Source organism: Ambystoma mexicanum, chromosome 6q, assembly GCF_040938575.1.
Source record: "Ambystoma mexicanum isolate Mex_15411 chromosome 6q, UKY_AmexF1_1, whole genome shotgun sequence".
Taxonomy (NCBI): Eukaryota; Metazoa; Chordata; class Amphibia; order Caudata; family Ambystomatidae; genus Ambystoma; species Ambystoma mexicanum.
This window is the reverse complement of record NC_090937.1, coordinates 101,614,979-101,633,571: the sequence shown is the minus strand read 5'-3', so window position 1 is coordinate 101,633,571 and position 18,593 is coordinate 101,614,979. Positions and strand designations below refer to the sequence as shown.

The 18,593-nt window shown below is 43.1% G+C and overlaps 1 protein-coding gene across 1 annotated transcript in view; it reads right to left on the bottom strand.

Moving 5' to 3' along the window:
- Nucleotides 1-1,210: 1,210 nt before the first annotated feature.
- STPG2 (sperm tail PG-rich repeat containing 2) overlaps nt 1,211-18,593 on the bottom strand; it is a 2,646,564-nt gene continuing 2,629,181 nt past the window's right edge. The window contains exon 14 of the mRNA XM_069630546.1: nt 1,211-1,458. The gene's annotated coding sequence lies outside the window, so the exon portion shown is untranslated. The remainder of the gene's footprint in view (nt 1,459-18,593) is intronic.

The window sequence follows — 18,593 nt, the reverse complement described above, 5'->3', positions numbered from 1 at the left end:
GGAACTCAACCCACTTTCCTATCCTTCAGAAGAAATGCATGCCAATGACCTTCCTGTAGCATGGCCCCATATATATTTTGTCCTCTCTTGGTATACCTGGAAACATTGATTTCAATAGACTACTTTCCCCCCCCCCCCCCCCCCCGATTGACCCAAAGCATGAATGTGTGTCTAATCCTTGCATAGAACTCATGATGCTCTCAGGTCTTAAAGAATGTGTAGTCTGCCAGCATTGTCACAATGTGTCGATGATATGGCGGTGGCCCCCAAGAAGGTAACTCTCAGGTGAGGTGTATCTTTTGCTTTTTCTGCCAAATGGAGCTTGGGTTTCATTGTAGCTGGGAGTAGAGCTGGCACTGGCCTACTCAGAGATGCCATTCTCAAATAATGGGGCATATCGTCATTCGTTTTTAGAGCATTGGAAACGTGCGGCTCATTTTTGTGGGTAAGTGTACCAAGTTGATTTTTGAGTCTGTTGGATGAATGGTACCAGTGGAGGAATGTCAGTGGTAGGCTGGTATGCCTGCTGGACACAAGGCAGAGTGAGTCACACAAGCACATTGGAGTCAACCATGAGTGAATGCAGCTGCCAGCAATGATATCAGCCAAAGTCGGTTTAGATCTTGGGATGCCAAATGAGGACAAGTGGAAGCTGGTGGTTCCTCTGGTTAGAATGCATATGGCAAATACTGAGTACGCGTGGGCTGCAGAATGAATTGTTGCAAGTGGAACAGGTGGGAATGGCTGATAGGCGACTGGGCCTAACGATAGTTCCGCCAGCTTTAATTCCATCAGCGCGATCCTGCGGATCCTTCCTTTCCTTGTGACGATTGTTATACCATCTATGACAAGAATAATTCCCAATACAGGAAGCCTCTCGTAATGTCCTTTGTGTGGCACAATGAGAGGGTGGCATGGCTTAAGTTACAGAGCCATGTTTTTTTCAACCATCAGAAACAGCAGGAAACCTATGAAAAGAAACAGTGGCTGATTTCCATGTCTTTTGCATCTATCTGCTGGCGCAGATCCTCCCTGAACAAAAGGCGGCCATTATTATGCACAGGACCTGGAGCGGTCTTCGGAAAGCAGCGGGCATAATTATAAATATGCTGCTTCAGTCACCACTTCCCACCGCAGTCAAAGCTACTGAACTTTCTGCTACTTTCTCAAAGCGAAAAAAGAAAAGAAAAAATGGAGAAGAGAAGCCAACTTTTGTTGAACTATTTTATTCAGTGCTAGACTTTTGGAAGACGAAATGTCAAACGCTTGTGTTACAGAAACTGAAGAAGACTTTTGCACGGCGCTGGTAATAAGGGGAAAAGATTCAGACAAAAACCATTTAACTCGGTGTCTTGCAAGAGCAGTTTTTCCATCTCCAGAGGTTACATGAGTAATCCAGTTCGCTTCGCCAACTGATGCAGGACATCGGCAGGAGCGACTCTGTAAACTGGAGAGGATCTGGAAAAAACAAGGGAAGAGATTTACAGTGATTCAGGCTCGGATAATGTAGCCTCGCTAAACACAGTCTGCATTAGAGCCTCTCAATAGCCTATATCAGTGGTCTTCCAACTTGTTTTATGCTGAGACGCCCTTGAGTTAAAAAATATTGTTTCAGCCGCACCCACAAACAATTCGTTCTTATATGTTCCATTAAATGCTTATATTTTCGGTCTTCCAACTTGTTTTCTGCAGCGAGGCCCTTGAGTAAAAATATTGTTTCAGCCGCACCCACAAACAATTCGTTCTTATATGTTCCATTAAATGCTTATATTTTCGGTCTTCCAACTTGTTTTCTGCAGCGAGGCCCTTGAGTAAAAATATTGTTTCAGCCGCACCCACAAACAATTCATTGTTATATTTTCCATTAAATGCTTATATTTTCCTATTAAAAATAGTCATCGTAATCCAATTTTAAAAAGCTTCACGTCCCCCTTGAGAGTCCTTCCAGCCCCAGAGTTTGAAGACCACTGCCATCAATTCACATACTAAATATTAATGATTTCATTCCAGACCCACTTGTGGCATACACTATTTATTTATTTACTTAATTGAAATAATGTATTTTATTTTCAAAATTGTGTATCACACTAAATTGGGCAATTAAGATTCAAGGCACGAATGGAGGAGGGCCATGGGTGGAAGAATGGAACGGGAGTGGCTGAATGTGTAGTAGGGAATTGTAGGGCTACAGTGGAAACCAAGGGGAACATTCCAAGTACAAGTGACTACATTACACATATATACCAAGTTATTAAGGAGGAAATGATTTATAAAAATACATCATGAGTACCATACAGTATTATCAGGAAGTTCAAGGTCATGCCGTGGTTCGTCAGTAAGCATGCCACATGCATTGTGCAGTTAAAATAGAACCAAAACACTTTTGTCTGAACTACAAGCATGTGCAAGTTTACTTCTGGGTGATTACTATGTCTGGGGGAGGAAGGATAGCTAAGGGGCAATGCGCTTGTCTTGGAATCAAGACCACGTGGCGCAACACAGGTACGCATTTCAATTTCGTGCTTAGAAACCACTTGCTGCTAGTAAGCACGTTTTAATTGAACAGTAAATAAAATAACATATGCAGTGAAGAACGCCACTTTTTCTGTTATATTAAATTGTATAGATACCTTTGAATTGTATTCAACTCAAAGTCAAAACTGGGAATTCACCAGCACAGTAAAAGTGCCAGTAATTCTGTTACTGACCAAAAAAGGGGTGGTGATGGAATACTGCCATATTTATTTTTACTGCAGTGACGAACTTGTGATGAGGGATCATGGTATACACTTCTTCAGATTCAGAGACTCCTGCAAGAGCTCCTCAGACTCCTTGGTCTCGGCTAATGATATAACTGTTGGAGATTATACAGGATATCCGTTGCAACCTCAACTGATGCACTAAGCTCTAACCAAGAAGCCAGCACAAAATAGAAATACACCTGGAATCACAGATGTGGGGATATCAGCAACCAAGTGTTTCCGAGTGACATTTTTAGACAATGGGAGCAAAGTTCAAGTGCAAGTCAACCCTTGTTGATAGATAGTGATCTACAGCTATATTTTGTATATGCGTTTGTGAATATTTGTTATGGCGCAAAATAAGAAAGACACTTTTTCTGTGTGTTCGTCCTCTAAATGAACTGGTCCAGTGAATGTTGTCTCTATTAATGAGGCTAGCTGCTCAAAAGGAGATATCAGTGACCAGAAATTGATAGGTGACTCCCACCCTTGAGGAAAAGGCAACACAGAGATTTTGCATTACCAGTACAACCATTCACTGCAGATCTGGCAATACGTCAACTTGTAATGACGACTCTGTGCAGCTATACTATTAGCTATACTATTAGAGGCAGGGAAAGATATTTTACATACTTCCGCTAGTGTCATCACTATGATAGAATTGCATAAAAGTGTATCTAATGCATGCAGCATAATGATATACTCTCCCCGCCTCTGCATCTTAAGATGCTTAAGACATCAAATAATGTTTCTGTGCAATAATAGTCTTTAGGCACTCCTCGTTGACAACATTTCCATGTTCATGAAATACACTGAACAAAAGGGATTACAAACTTTATATTCTCCATTCACTGGTGATGTTCTTGGGTTTTATCATTTAAAAGAATATGAAAGAAGAGCTATGCAAGTAAGAGTGCAAGTCAATTAAAAGTGTGTATCTGGGAAGTGCGAGAGTAAAAGAGAGTGAAGAAGCAGTGAGCAAAGAATTCAGTAGGGGAGCTGGTATCACTTGAATTGCTCTCACCTCACTGCTCCATATCAACAGTGTCTACCTGAATCAAAGCATTTCCCCCCACTGATTGAATAATTGCTCCTACTCAAAGGACTCCTCTTATTGCATGCAGTTTGAATAACTACTGAACAATTACACACCTCGCATCCATCGATAAGGTAACTAAAAACCAGTTGCCCCCAACTGCATTACAATATCATCCAACACAAGCTCCTATGGATCTGTCAATCTGCATTCCAGTCAAGACACATCACTGAGACCATTACCACTAATTAGGTTGTCGACATTGCTCATCTCAATATCTACATAAAGGTCCATTGTCACATGCCTACCGGTTCTGTCAGATCTGTTTCACCCCATTTGATATTGTCGATCAGAAGTTGCTTTACAGCATGCTAACCTCCTACCCTATAGATATGCTCCACCAGACGACCAATAACAGACCCTTATGTCACCATGTAACCTGCAGAGTCCCACATGGTGAATGCTATTCCCAGTCATCTTCAAACACTACATGGAACCACTGTGGGATCCCTTCTCTAGCCTTGACAACAAGATCCAGCAATATGCTGACAACAAACCCATTTACCTCAAAGTCCCTTCCGTCAAGGGCATCCATCAATTAACATTTGATCTCTCACACACTGAAGCGTGATTGTCAAGAACCTCCCTGAAACTAAACACCATGAAAATATGTTCACACAGTGTTGGACACACACACCAAAATAGGCTATTCTGCTTCAAATGGGATTTGACTTTTTATGAAATGTAATACATGCAGGGAGAGAAAAATGTGGCTCTGACAACAAAGTCGATCTTATCAAGATGCAATATAGTCTTCACAATTTATAGACACTCCCGTCCTCTGCACTCTAAATATACTTACTTCACGGTCAGTCAACAATTGGAATAGTAATAAGAACACAATTTAGGTACAGGTATAATGATGCCCTATGAGTTATGTGTCATAGATTTTGTGCTGAACAGGTATAATTTGTCTTCAAAATACATTAATTCACATTAAATGACAGGACAAGTTCATGTATTAGAGAAGAGCTCTACTCATTTCGGGAAGACAGTTCCCTTCATCAGGAGCAATAATTAATTCAATTTCACAATTTCTAGTGTTCAATTCTTTCTTCAGACTTCAACTCTATACTCAATCTACAAAGTAAATAAAAAAAACTACTATCATATGTGGCTCAATTACTATTAATTCAAATGAAAAATCACGTATATTGTGAACAGAAATCAATTCAAAGGGTTGCCAACGTTGTATGTTGATTTGCTGGAGGACAGCAGAATCTTCTTCACCTATTAACCACGTCTTAGGGCCCTCTCAAATCTTTTATTCTATAGGATATGTCAAAAATTGTAGGTTTATGCCAATACTACTAATAATGGGATTTAACGGCAACGCAAAGATTTAATAGAGTAAAAGATTAGAGGAAAAGCTCCACTGGAGCAACATACCTGTCTTCTGTTGATTCTAAGACCCTACGTTTGTGAGATTCTGAATCGAAGAATATTCCACAGACTTTTTTATATTTTCACATCTCCTTTATCAAAAAGGAGTATACATGCTTAAGATAGGTGCCAAACATATGTGTTTGTTATTTAGTATGTTACAAAAATCTACTGTATGTGACTTACCTTGTGATCATGGAGAAAGTATCAACCACAGGGCTGGCAGAATATCCTAGTCTGAAGTTTAGATTTAAACAGGTGTGGAATCAATATTCTGTTTCTAATGTCTATATGGATACCCAAACGTTAAGAAATACATTTTAATGACTTATCGCAGCAACACATGCATTGTGTGTCTTCCTGTATGTTTTGCTGAGGTTTAAAATGGCTGTACAACAATAGCGTATGTCACGTAATAGAAAGTGATGACGTCATATGTCAACAAACTTGATGGATAGTCATTGATGTGCCTGCCACACTTGTCTAGACCTGCGAAGCAGATGCCTTGCCAGATGTAAAAGATCATGCACATTCCTTTTGATGTTACTCATACTTATTTGTACTGTTGTATATCAACTAACTTAAATAAATGAGTGAATCCAGGTGTGGTGTTTGGTTCTCGCTACGGTATGTAAGTGTCCAGATTGAGACTTAATCTAGGCATGTACTGTGTGGTATGTTTGTAAGGGTGATGATCACATATACTTCCAGTGATTAGTACTTGCAGTGCGTTGGATAGTATAGGACCCATGTTCACAGTGGAAATAATTCAGCGATATATAGTGGAATACTTCAGTGATATATAATGGAATAAAATGACATTCAAGTAATGGTTCATAACGATCATATCCTCATAATTATTCACGATCATTTGGTTAACAGTATTTACCACTTTAGGTCAATTAGTGAAAGTATGTTCAGTGATAAAAACAAAAGTGCAATGCCATTAGTTTAAGAGCATTCCTAATGATTAACCTATGGTCCATTAGTGCAAGTATGTCCAGTGATAAAAACAAGAGTAAAATGTCACCAGGTTTTGAACGTTCATATATGATACACTTGATCAAATACTTTAGAGAGAACAATATGTCTATGCAAGCTCAAACATTTGTCTAAATCTTGAATCCTAACATTCATGAAACTGGGTAAAGTACTTATAAATATGCGAGTTCCTAGACACAGCCAATATTTTAAAGGAATGGTGTGAGTGAGAACTCTTCAATGAGTCTGGTCGGAGTCATTGCATCTAATCGATGAATCCAGAACATTTCCCTTTTGGCTAACAGTGTTTGTGTCCCCTCCTCTTAGTGGGGATTTCACCAGTTCAAGCACTATGAAATGCAATTGAGCGATGGTGTCTGTTATCTGCAAATTGTTTAGCAACTGATGATTTTTGATTGTTTGTCCTTATATTTGATTTGTGTTCCGTGATTCTCTCCTTGATTTTGCGAATTGTTTGGACCACATAAAATTTGCCTCAAGGGCAAATGAGTCCATACAGTAAAGTTTGGAGTCCAGTACATGGGTGTCTAACTTAGTCTTCTTGTTGAATATTGTTACAGTGACTGAAGTTCAAGCAAGGGAATTTCCCATGTTTAGGCTTGGATAGGAAGGTTTGTTTCAGTGGATCTGTTCTCTCTGCCATAAGGTTGTCCTGCAAATGTCGAACTCTGGTGTATGCTATCAATGGAGGTTTCGGGAATCATTTTGTCAACTGTGGATCTGACGATTCTATTAATTTGACCACTTTGCTTAGAGAGTTTCATTAGATGTACACATGGTGTGCCATCTTGTCTTGTTTTAGGTGTCAGTACCTTTTTCCTGGTCAGAGCATTGCTCCTGCTTCTGGCTTTCTCTAGAACAGAGTCAGGTTAGTTGCGAGAACTGAATCTGTTAGTAACCAAATCTGTTGCTTCACAGTATGTATGATCTTCTGAGATGATTCTCCTCATTCTTGTGTACTGGCTGAATGGTAAATTGTTCTTAAGATGTAGAGGAGAGAAACTTGCAAATTGTAATGTGTTATTGACATCTGTGGGTTTCTGGTAGATGGATGTAAGAATTCTGTTGTCCCTGGGGATGACTAGAACATCTAAAAAGTGGACATTCAGGATGCCCACTTCCAGCGTGAATTGGATTCTACAATGTCTTTCATTTAGATAACTTAAAAATATCTCAAGTTCTTCTTTGGAAATCTTCCAGATTCCAAAAATATAATCGATGTATCTCTTCCATATTTCCAATTTCTGACTCCATCTCTCATGTTCTATGATGTGTTTTCTTTGGAACATAAACATAATAGGTTGGCATATGCTGGGGCCATAGAGGACCCCATTGATGTACCTGATATTTGGAGATAGTACTTCTTTTGGAAGAGAAAGTAGTTGTTCTCTAAAATGATTTTGGCTAGTTCCAGCTTGCGGATGCTTATGGCAACTGACCCTGTGGAACTACAGAATCACATAAGGAGACTGAAAGGACCAGATATGACTTACCTATAGGAAACATAGCACAATATAAGAGTGTAGAAATCATTGTAGAAGTATAACGAAGATCACAAGGCCACAAGCCACAGGATGAGAGACGAGGGGAAGCAGAACTAGGCTGCACAGAGCAGGAAGGTGAGGGCTCACAGCCAAAGTCAGAGACAAGCAGCACATTCCAAAGCTAAAATGACAAGGAGTCATCTGCGGAAAAAACAAATAAATCCTCATAATTGCAGACCAGAAGAGCTCAGTTTTGTGGTCTGCAACCACCTGATGCGGCCAAGCTATACAATGGTTATTCACCTGCGGTGGGAAGACGAACAGTTCTCAGAAACACAGACGAGAAGTGAAACATGAAAAAGTTAACGCTGCAAACATGGAGAGCACTCTCACAGGCAAAAGTGGTACTGTTAACAGATACATTGGGGACACATAGTCATTCTCATCACCTTGAAGAGGTGCACAGAGTGCTCAGAACGTAGCTGGGTCCCAGACCTGGGGAGACCAGTGCCAGCCAATCAGAGGACATAAATCCAGGGGTGGATGGCAGAGGGCAAGGGCCAATGGCAATCCTGTGACCCTGCAACAATGTAAAAGATAATTTCTTGGGGAAGGGGCAGGCCAGCCACCTGACATGGAAGTGCCAATTGAGTAAGATTTATAAGGGAAATCCCTAGTGTACCACACTCCGAGCACACAACGAGTACATGTGATAGTCTTTTTGGGGAGGGCCCAGGTTGTGATGGCATTCTGTATCAAAAAGGGTTGGCACAGATTTGGGAGTGGTGACTCTGGAGATTTTTCAATGTCCTGTATATTCCATGTCGGTTTTTGTAATAAACAACAGTCTAACCTGCCCTTGGCTGAGTCCTCCGTTTGTTCTTGGGGATGGTTGTTGGGCCCTTAGGAGCTGAACGGGTGAGCTCGTAGTAACCCCCAGACCTCTGGGATACCAGACCACACCAAGAAGTTGGTAACAGAGGGATGGTTTACTACGCCCATTCGGCATAAGACGCCTCTTCCTGAAAGGCTGCAGTGTGCCTCGCGTGAACCTAGACGACAGGGGGGGCACACCCGTACAAAGGCCGCCAGGAGCCAGCGTGGAAATTTCCTGCACGTGGTCCATGAGAAGTCCAGCAGACCAGAAGGGTTGCGAGCAGGTTTGGGAGAGGCAGTAGCCAAACAGCGTCAGTGGATCACAGAGTTTTTGTATTGACTCAGCCACACTGCAACTAAGGGAAGTGGGAAAGCAATGGGGGGGGGGGGGTGACAGTGGTAATGAGTATTACTGAGTATCTTTGAGTATTGTCTAGTAGTGTTGAGTATTGTGAAGCATAGTAGGGAAAGGAGAAGGGGTATATGTCATTTCTGTGGTTAGGGCATATTTGGTTTTAAGGGAAAAGGTGCTGGTGAATAACCTAGACTATAGACTTAAGGGCACGGATGACAGATGTTATGTGAATATTGGATTTCCGGTGTATTGGGCGTTTTAGCTCAGGTCATGGATGATGGTATCCCTGTGTAAGGGCTTAGCAAAGGGAGCTGGCCTATATTGCACAAGGTGTTCATTCGGTTAAGTCTCGAGGAGGTGTTTTATCTGCAAGCCGACGCTATAGATACAGATTGAACACGAAAAATATTGGCATCCCTTGTTAGGAGGCAGTAAGACAGCTGTGAGTTCATGTTGGGGTTATGTAAATCTTTGTGTAATGGGACAGTAGCATTGTGAGCATTGGAAGTGATCTTTAGCACTCCCTTGTCTAGCGAAGTGGTGACATCACCCAATAGGTCTATGCATAGGACTCAGAGAACACAAGGTGGTATAGAAGTTGTTGTTGAGAAACTTAAAATTGAGAGAGGAGGCCGTTCGGTGATGGTGCGTGGGAGTCGCATGCACAAGATTGGTGGGTGTGCCTGAGGAGGTGGAGAATTGAAGACCTGCGGTGCACGGAGCACGTCTGACAGGTTATTTTGGAGTCAGAGAGGCTCAAGAAGAATTGTTAAGAACTGATATTGCGATATTCATGAATTTGAATTGCAAATATTCTTAGTGATTTTAATAATAACGGAGTGTCGAAAGCCTCAACTTGAGGTCAAGTAAGTATAAAAGCAATGTATCTGTGAAAGTGCAGGTGGCATGCCCCTACAGCATGTGTGTAAGACCCTTCCACGCTTTAAGGACAAGAGTTGTAAATATAGCGGACAATGTACGAAAGATACAGAGGTTAAATTGACTAAGCCATGGCCACAATGCAGAAGTTGCTCCAAAAATGTGCAGGAACCGCTACAAATACACCAACAAGACACCTATAAGGGGAAGAAGTTGGGCAATCGTATGGTGATATTTGAGCTCAGGAGAATGTTCCAGGAGGATGAGGGGGAAGTAGCAAGACGTCAGTGGATGCTGAGCCAACAGGAGACACCGAGGCAAGTGTCCCCGTCCTCCACTCCCCCACCTTCTCTTGAGAGTGGGAAAGAAGGAGCTACAGAATAAGCATAAGGAATATACCCTATACGGGAGCTAAAGGCAACAGAGAGGTAAACACATCCAATATTTCAACCTCCACCATATGCTAAGGAGGAGGGTCAGAAAGGGGATGGACAGATAGACAGTGGAAAGGAAGCATGCAGCGAGACACAGAAACGCACAAATGAGGGGCTAGAGGGCATAGCATTGAACGATTGGGTAGGAGGGCAGATGCTCCTGAAATTGGATTGGAAGGCAACGGGAGAATCTGTGCACGGGCGATTAAAGAAATGAAGGGCCATAAAGGGAACAGCGAATCACCAGACTGAGCGGTGATAATGGAAGAAGTAGAAAGAAAGAAAAGGAAGAAGAGGAGAGACATGAGAGAGCTTGTAGAGACAAGCAAATCGAGGAAGAGAAAGAGCGGGAGCAGCGAGATAGGAGAAGAAGGAAATTCGAAGAGATAGAGAGGTGAAGGGAGGAAGATGAGAAGGAAAAGTAAGTTTTAGTGAAGAGGGAACAGAGAAAGTGGGAAAAAGAGCGACTCACAAGAGAGCGCAAACGCAAGGAGGAGCTCACAATAATAGACATAAGGACAAAGTGGGCAATGGGCACGAGAGACAACAAAATGGGAGGAGGTAGGTGAATGAATCCAGACAGCTCATCCACACATGACCGGACTGCCACTTCGGGGGAAGGGATAGTGATGACCTGATTGACTTCGAAGTGAAGCCTAGCAAAGAAAGACACAACCTCTAGGAGGCTGAGCTTCATGGACGATTTTTGCAGTATTATGGACACTGACTCAAAAAGAAATGCAGAGGGAATTGAGGACGAGGGAAGAAGGAGACCCAAGCATCGGTCAACAGGGAAAAGTGCAGATTGAAGCATGACATGGGAAGTAGGAAAGGACACAGGGGGATTTAAGGGTGACAAGGACGATCAGTCACAATGGTCCAGAGATGCATCACGCAGTATGGATGACCTGATCTCATACGTGCTTCCAGGGTGAAAGAAGGGGGAGCCAGCAAAGGCATGTACTGACATTAAAGCCGCTAAGAGACCAAACAGGCAGATCCAGTTGACACAAGAGGTGAAGGGGGAGATTGGGTTTACACAGTTGCACCTACTGGAAAAGGGAGGGGGGCAACCTCAATAAATCCCATGGAAACACATAGACAAGGAAAACTTGAGTTGTAGGCTACCCTTGTTAACTGCGGGTGCAGGAACATTTATATATGAAATGGAAAGGATGACAGCGGGACAGAAATTAGAAGTGGAGACGTAAACGGGCTACTTGTGGCAATCTTCGGGGAAGCTGCTGATGATGCATGGAAAAGGGTGAGGCGTAACCACCCAGGATACAGCACACAATGGCACGCCATTTGCAAACTGCCCGGCGGCCATATGGCAAGCTCTAAGGATACAGTACCCAGACACATCAGACATTAGTGCGATTATGGCATGCAAAATGGGGGAAGATGAAGAACCCTTACAATGCATTCTTCTCTATACCATTACACTCAGACTCACAAGACTTAACTTCATTCATATTTATCAATAAGAAGTGGAAACATACAAGACTTCCACAAGAATACTGTGAATCACCTTCCATATTCAATAGGGTCCTCCCGATGGACATAGGCAAAAGTACAGATGGAGAACACGGTTATTCAGTACGTAGATGACATATTGATTTGAAGCAAGGCAGAAGAGCAGTGTAGAAATGACTCAATACAGATGCTGACAGCACTAGCAGAAAAGGAATACAAGGTGGACAAAGCCGAACTACAATATTGCCAGACAGAAGTGCTATACATTGGGCATATGATCTCCCAAAATGACTGACGAGTGACATCAGAGAGGGCAGAGGCAATACACAGGACAGCAAAACCCACAACAGTCACAGAGATGCAGCAGTTCTTGGGGTTATGTAATTACTACATTGCATAGGTCTTTGATTACAGCACTTATACTAGGCCTTTATTAGGTGCATTAAAGGCAGCACGAAAGGGGGAAGATAATACGGTGGACAACATAAATGACAGAGGCATTTAACAAGCTGAAAGAAGCAATATGCACAGCTCCACTGTTAGGGATCCCAGACTATCAAAAGGAATTATTTCTGTTCACACAATCTGACGGAGTAGTGATGACAGCAGTACTGACACAGAAGACCAGTTTAGGGCACAAGCCACTAGCTAATTACATTGGGAAATTAGACCCAGTAATGAGAGGACACTATCCCTGCAAACAAGCCCTGGCGACAGCCGCATTCGCAGTGGGAAAATCCGTGAGTATTACCATGGGTTGCAGCACCACTCTTTATGTGGAGCATGCTCTCTTTACAAAACTGGAAAGACTGAAAAGCACACTCAAAACGCAGAGGGCTTCAGAGTATGACGTGTTATTATCTAACCTAGCACTCAAGATAGTGAGATGCAGATTTGTCAACCCAGTGACTTTTCTCACCGACATTTTAGAGAAAGGTGACTATGCACATGATTGCACAGCAAACCTAGAAGAATTCAGTGACACTCACAATGTACAGGAGGACACATTTGAGGGGTAAGATGCTGTTTATATTGACGAGTCTTCAACAAATGACCAGACGGCTGGGGAAAGACATACTGCGACAGAAGTTGTGAGAATGAGAGAGGACGGAAGTGAGGTTGTGACGAGCGCATGCTTGCCACAACATTATTCAGCACAATTAGCAGAAGTAGTGGCCTTAATATTGGCATTGGAGCACAGTAGGGGAAAGGAAGTGACAATGTATTCATATTCAGCCTACGTGACACCCACAGTGCATTCTGGACTGTCACGTTGGATGAGGAGAGGCTTCAGACATGCTGATAGGTCACCAGTGCAGCCCGCGCTCCTATTGAGCAGATTGGTAGAGGTCATAGATTTCCCACAGCGAATAGCACTCGTGAAATGCCAAGCACACACAAAAGGGGAGGATCCTATCTCAAGTAGAAATAAAGCAGCAGACGGAAAATGCGCCACCTATTTTGGGGACATTTTAGAAATGTAGGCTTCGTCACACGTATGCGATTATGCAAGAACTATGATACTCAAAGTGGGGTTTAACATATAACCAGTGATACAAATTATGGAGCTGCAGGGAGCTGCACCCAGGGGAAAAAAAACTGGTTCAGGAGGGGATGTACAGTATCTCCAACAGATGCCCTATGGTGGCAAAACAACACTGGGAAAGTGGTTATGCCACACGCATTTTTGCATACTGCACTGGCACAGCTACATTATCCAACCCATACAGGGAAGGAGGTGCTTGGCACCCATATTGGAGAAACATGGTTCTGTCCTAACTTGGCAGAACACATGGCCGAATTCATGATTAATTGCTTGATATGTAAACATATACTGCAGGTCATACATTAAGGGTATTGAGAGGAGTCATACCTCGCCCAGTGGGTCCAATCCTACACCACCATGTCGACTATGTCTACATGATCAAAGTTTTCCAAGGGTACTGTAACATGATAGTGGTTGTGTGTCCATTTTCCTGTTGAATTCAAAGCCGGTCCTTGTTCTTATAGCGGCGCAGTCCTGATCCATTCCTGAAGTATTCCCACGATGGGGTGTGTGTGAGGTCCTGCGGTCTGACAGTGGCCCTCACCTCACCAATAAGATGTTTCAGCACATTACCGCCTTGCTGGGAATCCAACACAACTTCTCCTGTGCCTATCAGCCACAAGTGAACGGGATGTGTGAATGCCTCAACAGCTTGCTTAAAGAGGCTACAGCCAAAACTATGAATAGTTTAAACAAAAGTTGGCTGCCTTGCCTACCCCTAACTCTGGGTCTGACCACCTTTTAACCCCACACGAGGCGGTGACAGGATGGCGCATGCGACTTCCCCTGGCTCCTCCCACTAAAGCAGTAAAGGATGCAGAGAATGTGGTATATCTATTGTGTCAGGAAATGTATGAATATACGACTTCCTTGATTGCTAGTGCCTCTTTTATGTCCCGACAGCTGCAAAGACACCAGGAGAAGCCTGAAGCCGGAGAAGAAAACAACATCGTTGACAGCAACAAGAACTTACTTAAGCAGCCACTCGTATACCCAGGAGACCAGGTTTTCCTCCAAATTTTTTCCAGATGGTGGGATGCACCCAGGTTCACGGATACCCACACTGTTGAAGCAGTAACTGAGAGAGCCGTTAAGTTAAGTGGAAAGAGCGTTTGGAATCATTTAGATGACATCAAACTCTACAAAGTTGTGGCCTCACCTGGCAACGACATTGACAGCGCCAACGATCCTCAGCAAGAAGAGCAAAGGGAACATTTTAAATCAGCACAGTTGAGCAGAGGACACCCAATGGTTACTCACTCACGGGCAGCAGCGGTAGGGCAAGGACTTCCTACACATCCATAGTGAGGGTACACTGTCTGTTTGTTATTTTTCTTTCCGCACACATAAATCGTGAAAGTGCGACTGTTTTTATTGCATTTCTTCAATGCTCTCCATTGATCCCCAACCTGATACCTTCCAAGGCCAATTTGTCCAATTCATTAGAAAATTCAACAGGTCTCGAGCACTCCATCATAATGTATATTTCTATGTCTTCATAGCATATTTGGCCCAAATTTACCCACACTTAGAAATAGGAACCCATCCGTCCTTGCAGTCCTCAGAGACCCTAGAATTAAGGCTGTGTGGGAACAACTATTCATTTTTGCTACGAAAGATTACATGATTAACGGGTCTTGAACTACTACAAAACTAATACAATGACATACATTTTTGCGCATTTCAGGTGGGCAACTGATATGTTCAAGCTACACAAAGATCCAAACAGCACAGGTAATGGAAGGGGTTATAAAAAAAATGCTCATCTTGTCTTGTCTCCTATTTCCAAGTGGTGTTTTTTTACATTCCTTTTTTGGTGAATATCCCTCGTATCTAGTGCTGCTGCTGTATCCTCTACTAACATTACCCCGACTTCAGCAGGTGGTACAACCATGTCAGGTGGACAGAGGAACGCTGTAGCACAGTAAAGAGAGGTAAGCGCAGTGCTGATACAGAGATGAGATGGTTGGACCTATCTCATCTCTAGCACTGACACTGCTCGAGTGTCTAACAATACGTGGTACAAACACAAGACCAAAGTAGGTAAAGAACCACTGGGGAGAGCTGCTATGTCTGCTCACTAATCCCCTATGCCATGACTGCCAAAACAATATTTAGAGCAACTAAAATACCAGCAGCAAGAGCACAATGCCTTATGTACCTATCCATGGTTACAACCCGAGGAAGATTCCAAGGGAAAACAGTAACATTGAGATGGATGAAGACAGTTATATAAAGACTCTTCACTGATGAACAATTACTGGCAGTTAGTCCAAGCTATACAATACATAACTGATGGTCCACAGAAAGGAGAGACAAAAACAATAACACTGAAAGAATTACCCTGCCCGAAGCGGGGGGTCAAGGAAATAGGAGAACCAGGATGCTGGGAATAACCACAGATGCTTGTATATGGCCCAGCATACACAGCAGAATGATGGAAAGAGGGAGTAGTAGTAAGCAAAGCACACACTGTAGTACAAGCACCAGTAAACACAGTCCAAGGAGAAAACGATAAGTGCCTGAAAGAATGGTATGTGAGCACCAAATTGCTCACCTCGGTATACAATGAAGCTGGACCAGTGCCCATGATATCACTGAAGAAACCAGCATTATGTACCAGAATGGAGGTGCAGTAAAGGATGGAGATGACACAGAGTGTAAGTACACAGAAAAGCATTCAGCAGAAAAGGTTGACATAACAGTATTAATGGACCACTATTGGGCGTGTGGATCCAAGGCATACGAGAAGCTGCCATCCAACTGGGGAGGAGTTTGCTCGTTGGTGCACATCAATATGCCAGCACTGTTAGTGCCAGCGAAGGACGTGAAGATAGATGACTTCACTAAAATGGATACTAACAAAAGAAAGAAGAGATCGATAGAAGGGGAAGAAAAGCGAAGAAAGAAACAGTCACTAGAAGTGAATAGAGTGAAAAGAGGCAACTATTTCTCATCACAATCAGAAGCAGCACTAGACAATGTACCACCTGAGCATCGGTTGTCCAGTAGGACAGAGATGTTTTTCGCATCAGTAGTTCCAGCTGTCCAGACATATACAAATGCGAAACGTTGCAAATAACAAGATTGGAGCTGATGCATACAATAAACTCTACAGTAAATTACTTCAATGCGATAAAAGAAGAGCTCCACTCCAAAACAGATATGTTCTAGACCTCCTCACAGCAATGGAAGGAGGAGAATGGGCCCAGATTGGGATTTCCTGTTGCACGTTCAAACCTGCAAATGATGGAGAGAATGTTACACTGACAGAAGCAGTGACAAGATTATTGAAAATGCACGCCAAGATGGAGGAAGAAGCCAAAGTAATAGAAAAGTTGACATGATCAGCTCCAGGGTTGTGAGTTTGGGATCAGGTATTCAGGCCAGAAAGGGTTTGTTGTGCAGATCTGTGGGGGCTAGATGGGTACTAGCATGGCGTACCCGGCATTCTCACAATCCTCAGTACGAGAATTGCAGTGGGCTCCCATAGAGATCTAATGTTTAACAATTTCCTTTAAGATGGCCAACTTGTGGGTCGCAGAATTGGCAGCAATAGAGAACTAGTAGTTTTGCATGGAGGACTATAAAAGCCCCACCCACGCAGTAACACACGCTTTGCAGTATTTCCGCTGACAGTGGTGTAACGCTACTGGCGCTCTGCTCACAGACCTGTAAAAACAATAGAAAAGTCATTTTATGAACTTATCGAGTTAACAGAAAATCCACAGACCAAAGATTCAACGTAAATGACAAGAATTTCCATAGCAGCAGTCCTCCAACAGGTGAATTGTTCCTCTGAGTTCCGCGGTTCAGTCCGCAACATTCTTCCTCAGCCGCGGCTTCACCGTGGACACCTCCGACCTCTGTAAACCTGCAAGACAAGGTACAATAGTTAAATAAAGAACATTTAAAACATTTGTAGCAAGTGAAAATAAACTATGCGCTTACGTACCCAAAGTTCCTACGAATTCTTCCAAAAATTCCAAAGCCTGGCCTCACAGAGAGAGAACCATTAGTTTGGTAATGAAGGCACGTATCACTGTGCACCTTCCCAATTACATGTGCATGCTTACCTCAAGAGAAGCCTTCATGTTTTTTCTTCAATGACGCCTGTGTTTCCTCAAGTGTGAATCTCTCTTCATCGAACCTGCAAATGAAATAGAGTTTTTAGACTTTCATCAAGAGAGCTCTCTTCTCAGTACTATTTACTCTCAGAGGCTTCAACACCCAACTGACTAAAATAAAAAGCTCCCACCAAGCACTAAGTCACTTACCTTTTGAGGCCTTTCAAAGTTTTCCAGCCTGAGTTTTTCTTGTGCCTCATCATCAACACTCCCCTGCATGAAAGCAGGATGGAGAGCTCCCTAACATAAAAACACCGGTGAGGAGGAGAACGAGGCACGTAGATATTATTAGGGCACTCAGCATGGTGGGAAGGGTTGAGCCATAGTATAGTGACCCACATTATATTAATTCAAATTCCTCTCCTGTTTTCTCTTCTTTGATGACAGGGGAAATGCCTGTTTAACCAGTATTGGCAGATCACGAGGGTACCTAGACCAATCACGGTCCTGCGAAGATAAGGTAAGCATTACAAAAGGATAGAAATGCACCAAAAGGTCAACTTCGTAACTGTGACTATGCAGTTACTTTGACTTTGGTGCATTTACTTTTATTGACTCCCATTACTGCGCCCAAACAGAGCGGTGCTTGCAGGGGTGTCCCCTGCTCTCCTTGGGCATAATAACAGGAGACAGGATTGCAGGGGTGTCCCCCACTTACCATTGTAGCAAGCTGGGGACAAGAAAGCTAATAAAAGCACCCTGCGGCGTCAGCTCTGACCCATGTAAGTGGGGGGAACCAACGACGCAGGGATAGCAGGAAGTCGGCAGCCTGCACAGAAGTTTGCCGCTGCAAAGGTAAGTGGGTGTGGGATTGGGTAGGGGAATGCATGCCAGGTTACGTGAGTGAAGTGCTCTATTTGATCCATGCGCCGTGCCGTAATTGGCATCGACATTTTCATCAGCGCAGTCATGGGCAGCGCAGTGATCACATAGGTTCGAAAGGACCATAGCTGGTTGTCATACATTTGGTCATGGATGCCATCATGGCTAGCAGACAGACTGAAAGCTTTACTAGGAGCACTAATACTAGTACTAGTGGGACTATGTGTGGTGAAGATCTGCCTTACACAATGTCACAAAACCACTAAGAAGACAATAGAGATGAAAGTGTTAGTGGATGTGAACACGTAAGAACAAAAGGACAAGATAATGGCGAAGGAAATAGCCTGAGACACGGGATAAAGGAATGTCCAC